General features: G+C 36.1%; 1 long non-coding RNA gene across 1 annotated transcript; it reads left to right on the top strand.

The window, feature by feature from the left end:
• Positions 1–901: 901 nt before the first annotated feature.
• LOC104143853 (uncharacterized) lies at positions 902–10407 on the top strand. Its single transcript, XR_693992.2, has 4 exons — positions 902–1094; positions 2098–2180; positions 2286–2368; positions 6518–10407. It is a non-coding gene; the product is annotated as an uncharacterized lncRNA (long non-coding RNA).
• The last annotated feature ends 436 nt before the right edge of the window (positions 10408–10843 follow it).

Raw genomic sequence — 10843 nt, 5'->3', positions numbered from 1 at the left:
ACCTGCTGCAGTTCCTCCTATTTTTCTTAGATTTCAAGCCTATAAATAATATACTAATTAATCTGTTCCATGTAGGTTACCTATGCATATTCCTTAGATTAGTATCCATACTCATCCCTCCTAATTATTCTGCAGAGCCATAATGCTAAATATGTGTAACATAAAAGACAACTTATGTCAAACGGAAGAAAGCTGGAAAGTATTTTGATATATCTATTATGTAATTGAGCTGCTCTCATATAAACAGATGGAATTGAGAAACTAAGTAAAGAATCAAAATGATTCGTAATAAATGTAGATGATTCTTATTTAATCATTAATCTTCGTGAAATATAACAGGGAAGTAAACCCAACAAATATTATATAAACGTGTGTGTATACATGTATATGCATATATATGTTTATATGTATGTATATGTATATATATCTGTGTATGTGTGTCTCTCTGTGTATGCATTTGTATTCAATATGCATGCATATATAAATAGTATATACATAAACATACGCACAAATAATTACATGTATATGTAAGTGCATATTTGTCTAAATATGTATATTAACCAACATTTTTCACATATTACTGCTAGAGAGATATTGAGATGATGTTCCCCAATCGGTGGAGAACAAGAGGGTAAAATTTAGCTTTTATTGCTGCAGCTCCTGATTCAGCTCAGTATGATTACAACTTTTTATCACCCTTAGAGGAAAGGTGAGATTCCCTGAAAAACTTTTCTTCCCATGCCCCTACAAAGTCCTTTAGAAGAGGATTTAGAGTTTTTGAATACCAAGAATATATGTCAACACCTTCATTTCCTGTTCCTGTTTCCCATCGGAAACTCTTCTGGCTCAAACTTTAGTTGAAACTCCATTTTCAAACAAACAAACAAGCAAGAAACTATGAAAGTATCAGAGCTGAATAAAAGAAGAGACAGCAGTATTTCTTCTTCATATCCTGAGTCCAGATACTTCGCTCTTTCCCCTAGAAGCTGCAACATATGAAATTGTGAGTGTCAGACCAGTAATTCAGTGGACTGCTACAGGCCAGAGTCTCAGCGATTGCCCAATATTTATTACCTTCTGGAATATTTTTAAAGGTAAGAACAAGCCTTCTAGTCTACACCTGCCTGGGTCTGTGGGTGAGGCAACAAAATTTCAAGGTCATTGCTGACTGATGATGGGAACTGTATTTACTAATCAAAAGTTGATGATAGGAAGTGTAAATCAATAGAAATAATACTCTCTACATCTTATCCTTTAGTCCTTGGGATCACAACAAAGAGAAAAGGAAATGGCAATGATCTAAAATACTACTTTTAATTCTCTAGTTACTGAAAAGAATGAGCTTTGTTTTCTGTTACAGCACCTTATCCCCCTCTAAATGTTGACTCATGTCTGATTCAGATATAGAGCAATATTCTTAGTGGGTGGTGCACTAGCTTAGGAAATTTTGGCATTGTTATGGCTTGTCAAGCTTGTATTTTCATGAAAACCATTATCAAGTCCATAAAAGAAAAATTTCGTTTCATAATTGTAGCTTGAAACAGTAAACTCAGCATACATTAAAAAAAAAACCAAAAAACAAAAAACAAAAAATGGAAGATACTCTCATTTATAAGAGATAGCCAGGGTAAAAGTGACCTTTCTGATGACTTAAACTCTTTCTAACCATGGGTACAGGAATCAAGGTCTACCTCTTGAGTAATCTGTGCTATTTAGAGACCGTGATGAGGCAGAGCACTGGCTAGATGCAAAGTGAAATTCTTCTCCTCAGCAGCTGGACTGTTCTGGAAATAGTTTATATGTATTTTTATAGGAATCCATATAACACCAACAACAATAGCACATGTTTCTACTCAAAATATATATATTTATGGCATGTATTGATGCTAACACTTAACATATTATTGCTATTATTAAAACACAATTCCAAATTTATACCTTACACAACCCAGAACTTCAGATTCAGGCTTTTGGATTCACCCCATTCCCCAATTTATTTTCAGTCGTCCAAGTAGTGTACCAACTGTTCTAATGAAAGCTACAACTCTCAAGAAGAAAGGACAGCAATATTTTCTTCTTCATAATATCACCCTACAGGATACCAAGATGGGATTGGCATAAAAATAGACGTGGCAGCTCTTTGGCATATGGGAATTCTCCATAGCAGAAGGACTCGTGAGGTATAAGCTTAAGGATTTCTTCATACTAATTTTAGATAGTATAAGGCACTTGAAATAGGATTTAAAAAGGTTGACCAAGACAATTTCTTTGTTTCTTTTTTCAAGAATGAAACATTTGACCTTCCAAGAACAGCGTTCTGGTCTGTGGTGAATGAAGAGGTAACATAGAACAACTAATAAGGGCAGAGGTAACTTATCACACTTGCAAGCTGAAGCTCAATTAGGAAAATACCAAGACTATTTCTGAGTGATATAATTACACTCAGCAATTACAGTCTCACTATTCAACATTTTGAACAAAGCAGTGTCTGCACACATTGTGCATTGATGCAGTTCATGGGTTATGCTTCTTCTATTCTTTAGATTTGAAAAATCATTTATCTTTTTTTTTTTTTAACCTGAAGCAAAAAATGGAATTAGTTGTATGGATTGATGAAGCAAGCATTTCTAAGATTAAACTTCTTATTTCTCATAAAACTGATTCAGTGGGATGCAAACTTAACTTTTCCAAGAAAAAACATCTAAATGGCCAGAAAAAGGAGATGAAACTGGGTTTTGCAAAATCATAAAGAGGGTAGGGGAAAAGTGTCAAATTATGTTGCATCTCAAAAATATTTCTGTAAATGGAGAAGAAGGAAGCCTATAAAACTGCTTCCATTAAATTTGATTTAATCTATTCTTGGCCTTCTGTATATGTTTTCTCTGCATGATATCTGAAAAGCTGTGAAGATACTTGGCTGAAAATGCATCAGGCAAGTTACATCAGAAAATATATTGCATTTTTAAGAACTGCCATTGTTGGTGTTGACATTTAAAAGTATCTATTTTATTTAAAAATGTGTTTTTAAAATATATATGTCTTATTTTCAAAAGATATGCACTGAAAGTCAATTGATTTTTCTCAGCTTTTACTTATGCTCTATAATAATGAAAGTAATTGTTCCCAGTATATTATTTATCTATACTAATCACTCTTGATCTCTAATATCAGTGATCCGAATGAAAAGATAATGGGTATGAAAAACAATTATCCAGAAAGTCTACTTGAGTTAAATGGAAGCTGAATTGAAATTGAAGAATTTGCCCTTTTGTACAAGAGTAAACTTTTTAAAATGCTATCAAGAAAGAGCATACTCTTACAGTGATTTTGTTGGAGGTATGGGAAAAGAGGAGATTAGGGCATTATTCAGTCTTTCACAGGTAGTTAAGAAAACAAGGCCCTGAAAGAAGAAGGAGCAAGACAACACTGTAAGGCAGCCAGATAAGGAAGTACCCAAATAAGCCTGAAGAGAACAAAGACAGCTGATAAACAGAAGAGAACTAATTCAACCACGGGTGAACTATCCTAATTAGCAGAATAAAAAACCCACGCACAAGCATGGAAGCCCCCCGGCTGATCAAAGCCCCTTCCCCATACAGCGTCGTAGTAGAAAAAGAGGATACTGTGACCTTAAAGGAAGATGAGACCTAGCAGAACCAATGGGAACAAGGGTAACTTAATGTAGTTGTGAACTGTACTGATAACTGTGGCTTAAACTGCGTAAAGTGTCGGCTATGTAGTAATCAGGTGGGCTAGCTTTGTGGAATTACCACCTAGCACCCGTGTCTGCACAGAAATAACTTAAATATCTCAACTCTGTGTGCTTCTTGGCTCGTTGCACACTAGGTGAAGGAACCCTTCTTTGGGACAACAATTTGGTTTAAGATGGGACATAGAAGTGTAGAAAAATCAGAACCTTCTCTCTTACCCTGAAGCGTAATGACTATTTTCCAGAGATAGGATAGTTAATGCAAAAAGTTTCTATGCACAGTATTATTTTCACTCACATCATGTAGTTTAAAAGCAATAATCTCTTTTTAAGAGATAAAGAAATGTTGCAGACAATAAAGGCTTTCTGTTAAAAAAGTAAGAAAAAAAACCTTCTTTCATTGACAGATAAGGTGGTTTTGATCTGTTGATTAAGCTCTGTTTGGATTATTCCTTGTGGTCTCCATGGGGATCCAGGTAGTTGCATATTATGTACAGTGCTGAACCACAGAATTAACCTAATCCTAGTATATTTTGTGCACTTTGGAAGTTATTAAAACAGGTTGCTATGGTAATAGATGTTGAACTCCAAATAATCAAGACAGTTATAGTCTAAATTTGTTCTAACAATCAGAGCTAGGAACAATTGTTCCGTATTTATTTGTGCAGTGTGACAGAGTGGCAATTGCCAGAACGCCAGCCAGCCTTGTAATCTTTAACAATACTCCTGGGAAGAAAGGGAAGTGCCACTTCGTGGGTGTGAGACTGAAGTACAGAGAGGTTAAGTGATTTGACGGTCTCACAGGAAGTCTCGTGGACCAGGGGATTAAACACGAGCCTGCTGAGTGCAACAGCGCACCAAACCACTACATTATACTTCCTCTCTTTTAAAGAAAGCATATGTAAAGCCAGTTTCTTCAATTTCAGGACAGCTTGAAATGTTTCAAAATTTGTGGCCCTGAAGACACCTAAAAGCAAAAAAGAGTTAATTTACTGCACGCTAGTAAACTAAGCTGGGCCAGGGAACAGGCTTGAGCACTTGCACACAAAGAACTGCATGTGTTAACAGCACTAACGTACAAAAAACTGTTAGCCTGCTGCTTTCTTATTTGACCGTACGGCCCTGGCGTTGCTTGGCCCAGGCCCATAAGCTCTCTGTCAAGCAAGGCTCGAGCATGGTTTAGGGCACTGCAAGGTCCGGGACTGTTCCCTGGAGGCTGCACAGAAGAGAAGAGGCCACCCTGTTTTGGAGGAGTTTCACCATTTGGATACAAGCTCAGCCATTGCTTTTGGCCTCAGGACCACAGGACTGCCCCTGGACTGCTTTATTCATTAAAGTAAGCATAGGCGTTTCGACCAGGAAGTCCGAATTTTAAAGGACATTTCTATTCAGGAGCCTAAGCAAGTTTTCACAAGCCCAACTTCAGATACTCAAATATGAAAAGTTTGGTGTTTGTGCCTCACCTATATAAAGATGGTTTAATTTTGAAACGCCAGCGGAACTCTGTAAAGATCAATAGAAAAAATACCTAATGATCCCATTCCTATCATGACTGCGTGAAAACTATTGCCAGATTATAAGATTTCATATTATCAGAAGGTTCAAATTACCAGTGCAATGGAAACAGGGAACTCCCAAGAATGCTATGTTTTACCATGATTTTTTTTTTTTTTCAGTAAAAGAATCTGTCTTTTGGTAAAGGAAACAAAAAGACATGGAAACCTCTCCACCTCATGGGGTGGTGTTGATTCAAACCAGCCAGGTTCTTTGGGCTGTATTTTTTCTGCATATACTAGAGGAGCACTATTTGTACTCCATTCAGATTTTAAGTTGATAGTCATATTGGGTGCCCTTGGTTCACAGACACTAAGGGTCCAACATCCAGAGTCTTTCTACTCTCATGGTGTTCTACTCACATTTTGAAAATTAGACCCTTTTAGCATGCCCTTAAATCTGGACATGCAAAGCCACTAGTAACTTCAGAAATTTTGTCTGCAGCGCAAAACAGTGAGCATGGAAACTTCTCTTTCATTTGTCAGCTTAGTCCATTTTTCTTTTTTTTTTCTCGTATGTGAAAAGAAACTGTCCAGAAACAAGCCCGGATCATGCTATATTTGCAAAATCCGGCAGACCGGAAAGATAAAATACCTGAAATAAAGTATCATGGGCATGGGCTTGTTTGGCCTCTTTGCTGAGATGCATAAATATATACTGGCATTATGAACTTCATAAATATAGAATTTAATTAATCAAACTTATTTTTTCCCATAGGAACCCCAAAGTACCCACACCGATACAAACTGGTTAGCATAGCAGTTAAGCAGTATATAAGAAAACTCCCTGAATATTTAAAGACTGAAAGTATTTTGTATACACACTGTTTAGGGCAGTTCCGGGGCAGAAAGAGAAGTTCATATTGAACATTCATATAAATAACTGAGCTATCATTTGAGAAAGAGAAAAAAGGATCTGGATATATATTTAAAAGACGGCTTCTTGACAATGGTATTGATTAGACTGTAGAACTGCCTGGCTGTATGCAGTTACTGTTCAATTATCATAGTTAAAACTAGATCAGTCAAAAATAAAGTAAAATAAAGAACAAGCCTGCCAATTTGGAAACAGTATACCACAATAGCTTTTACAATTCCCCTTATTAACATTGTCTTCCGAGTATTGGATTTGTGTTTCTTAATGAAGAATTTCTAACAAAAAATATGTCTACGAAGCACCCTTCACAGATTTCAAAATAGAGACCGATTTTGTGGTGATATATCATTTTATTCTGCTTGTTTGTTCTGTGAACAGGTCAGATGCATTCCATAAAACACTGGCTTACCAGGTCTGCATGGTGGCTGCTGGTAACGCACCACAGAAGTGTGATAGAAGTCACCTTGTGAAGCAATGCTCTTACGACAAAAAGAGTTTTATATTATTGCCATGACACAGAAGAGTAAAACTGAGCAAGGACAAAATATTGCACGTGCTGCGGATGTACTTAGTGTGTGCTGTACCTGTCTTTTATACTGGAAATTATTTATACAGTATGAGATCCAGTGAAAAATATTCTTTCTTGGAAAACAAAATTTCTGAAAAAGGTTTTTTGTCCAAATTTCATTTTAGTTTCATTCTTTTAGTTGTCGACAAGGAAACTTTCTGTTTGATTAATCAAAGGTTTTCTCCCTGATTGCTAAACTTACAGTGAAAACATTGTTCAGAGTTGCTTACAGTGGATTTCACAGAAATGCTTAAAGTGAACTCTGACCTTGTAGTTCTAGCAGCAATATCTATCTTCAGGATCATTAATACTTGGAAATAGATCCTGAAAATCAGTGCTACGCCAATTATTTTCTCCGCTGCTGCAAAATAAAAATAGAAGATTAAAAAGGCCCCAGACCTTAAAAATGGCAAAAGCCATACCTGCTTATCAGCAGGCTGATGTGAGTGCTACTCTTATTTAAATAAAGATCTGTTCAATCTTTTCTTGCTCAGATTGCATCTCTGAAGATTTTTTAAACAGCAGGAAGAGGACTCTAAAATATAATTTGCTCTACAGCAAATAAAAGTTTGCTTTTCCTTTTGACATGTAACAGCAGAAATATTTAAAGTTCAGAATTAAGCTGATTGATTGACTCAGTATTGTAAATTATTCATGAACAGTGCAATTTGTTACTATGATAAAAGTCTCTTAAGATGAGTTTCTCATCACTGATCCTATTAAGGACAAGCACAGAGTAATATTTTGGCTGCCTGACTTGGAGTTTAGGAAAAGAAAAAGATTTCTTATGGGATCAACAGAGTGGTTGAAGACTGCAGGTCACTTCCAGCAGCAGCCCTTTCTGTGGGCCTAGGCAAGAAGAAGGTGATAGGCTTTGTTAGTTGCATGAACCGTACTGAAAGTCTCTTGACTCAACAGCCTCCTCCCTCCCATTGCCCTGCTAGAAGGAGCAGTGTGTTGGCACCCTCCAAAAGTGAAGGAGGCGCAGAGAGGCAGCAGCTGGCTCCATCCCAGCGCTGGCATTCAGACACCGCCTGCAGAACTGCACTTTGTTGTCCTTCCCTATGTAAGTGATTCCTGACCATCATGATCACAGACATACCAGAAGCCAAATGGATTAGTGAGGAGATTCTCCTTTTTCATTTCTCATTATGGTCATGGCCAAGTCACAAAGAAATTCGTAGTAAAAGGAGAAGCTGTGGCTTGAGCAATTTTCTGTTTGGAAACAAAGCTGCGAAACCAGATACGACAGGCAGAAGAATTCATTTTATAAAGAACTATGTATTTTCATAAACCCTGCTAGAATTTGAAACAAAAGTATAGTTTTACATTCTCCTTTGTACCATGATCATCTGCTTGCGAAGTTTTAGATACATATATTACAATGAATTTTTGGGGGTGGGGAGAAAGGAATGAGGAAAGGCATTGATTTAGGATTTTATTTTATTTTAAACTTTCATGGCTCTCTCAAGACTATGCTCATCAGAATCATTTCAGCTCCTCTTAGACTCAGATGAAACAGCTGAGTCTGAGGAGGGAGGTAAAAACGAGTTGAACACTGGACCACTAGTGGGGATATGAATTTGTTATAGAGAACCTGGAGAAAAGAGTGAAGGAAGTTTAAGGCTTTGGACAGAGGACACCAGAGTAAATTTTATGTGCAGCATTATGACTGGTTAAATGGGCAAGTAGCTGAGAAAATCCAGATTTTATATGGTAGTATTACAAAAGACGTAGCGTATTTCTCTTCAGGGTGAAATTTCAGAGGGAACAGTCCGTCTTATTCAAAAATTTTACCTAGTTGATGGGTAAGTTCTTCCTTTAAATTCAGTTCAGTCCTCTAAATTTCCACAGTAACAGCACACTACAGAAATATATATTTTAGTGTTGTGTTAATTTAATCTATAGCATAAAGAGCAAATAAGTTGTGTTTTCAGCACATGAGCCTGTTTTAGCCAGGGATGAAGTCAGAGCATGAGTATGCAAAGTTTATGAGGCTCATAAGAGTAGAAAGTGGGCTCTTGAAAGCAATAAAAGACACAGTAAGTATTCGTTTATTTTTCAGTTTTAGTATCAGCAGCAGACTTGTTCACTTAATTTAGAGCATAGTACTAGAAAGAGGAATGCTGTGACTTAACCAGTTATAGAGTGTAATATTCATGAGAAGTAATACTTTGTAAAACTTTTATCATTCAAACTCTGTTTAAAAAACAGTATACTAAAACAGCATTATTTTGATTCTTTTCATATGCAAATTATCAAGACTGAGGCACACTTATTACATCGTCATGGCTTAACTATTGCTATTCTATAATCTCATTAAACTCATATTTCACACATCTTCAGGAATTATTTTTTTTTCTGTCCAAGCTGTGTTTGAAAGGAAAGTAGATTTCAGAAAAATAATTCATAAGAGCTCACAATCCTATCTGTGCATTTCTCTACTGAAAACTTATTATCCGTGAAGACCCATTAGAAATGATTCTGAACAAAGCAGCACTCTGGAAAACTTCATACTAGCGCAGTTCTTAAGGGCAGTATTTCTTAAAACCACAAATACCTTCAGGATTTTCAGCTTACTTGGAGATCAGCGTCCTGATGATTGTCTGAGTCCACAAGGCTGTCCTGTACAGTTGGAAGTGTCGCTAGAGGACATTTTGTTAACTGTATCTTCTACCCAGAGAATGAGAAGGAGGATCTCCAGATTAATAGAAAAATCATTGCAGGCACCCTCTTTTTCTCTGACATTGCAGCAAATGGGTCGCCCTTTTGATCCTATAGGACATGCAACCATAGTAAGATGTTATCATGTGATTAACCTAATAAATCTGACTAAATTTTCTAGTATCTCATGAAATGCCTATTAAAGTTTGAATATAATCTAGATAACACAAACTGTTTTGAGGAAAAATGTTTACAGATAGCTTATAGACAGACAAGCTGATAATATATCACTGTAGCTGTCAGGAAACGGATAGAATTAGCAAATTTTGATTACTCTGTAAGCTAAGTCAAACAGCAGTTACCAATTTATGTACACACGGATATCTGAGCATGCCAAATGGTACATAATGCTTTTTGAAATAGAAATCTAATGTTCTACATCTATAGGAACGTTGATCTAATGGTTCAATAATATTTAGCACTTGTAAAACCCTTTAACGTGTGCAGTAAGGACATATAGTTGGATATTGCAAGTCAAAAATATAGAACAGTTGGATACCTTAGAGATAAAATGGCTTCAGTTTTTCCTGTGAATCTTGACTATCCTCAATTAACTTAGTTAAAAAAAAGAGAAGAAAAGAAAAAAGGAAGGAAGGAAGGGAGGGAGGGAGAAAAGGAGGGAAGGAAGGAAGAAGGCAGGCAGGCAGGCAAAAAGAAAGGAAGGGAGGAAATTCTTCAGCTATTCTATACAAACTGGGAAGAAAAAAATCTGAATGTTGGAAGGAACTAAATATTCACGGTAGCATCATATGATTTGAACCATGTACTTAAGGCTGAGTGGAGTTAATGGAATGACTATAACCCTCTTAGCATTTCTTAAATCCCTCCCATTTCCTCCCTATCAGTGCCCCTATTTACAACTTAAATTATTAGCAATATAAAGACTTTTAACTCCATCACCCCTGTAAGACCACACAAATTTCTTCATTTTCTAATGATGATTCTTTTTGCAAAAAGATCAAAGCAAAAAAGTGCAGTAAATTTATATCAGAAAGATCCTTGTGTTTTTAGAATGTTATGTAGTGATATCCATATAATAGATTCTAATAAACTTCTTTGGATTTACTTCGTTTGGATGACTGTATCTGACCATGTTCAAAATTCCTCGAATTCCCAGTCCTGCTCACTGCAAAATACTGTTCTTATCCAGTTAAGAAAAATTGACTAGCTTAAGTTGCCTAAATGTTCTAGAATTAAATTTCCATTTTAAAACTGGATACCAGATTTTCTTGAAGATTTTCTAGTTCTATATTTCCTTCAAGAGGCTGTTGTTTATATGTTGTTTTCCTTAGACTTCTACTTTTAGATACATAAAAATATAATAAATATCTCTAATACGAAAATGTAATACATAAAAATAAATACATAAATGCATTCTTAAACAGAAATAAAATCCCTCTGAACTTGGTAGA

Source organism: Struthio camelus, chromosome 1, assembly GCF_040807025.1.
Source record: "Struthio camelus isolate bStrCam1 chromosome 1, bStrCam1.hap1, whole genome shotgun sequence".
NCBI lineage: Eukaryota > Metazoa > Chordata > Aves > Struthioniformes > Struthionidae > Struthio > Struthio camelus.
The sequence above is the reverse complement of the archived record's forward strand: the minus strand, read 5'-3'. Positions and strand labels throughout refer to the sequence as shown.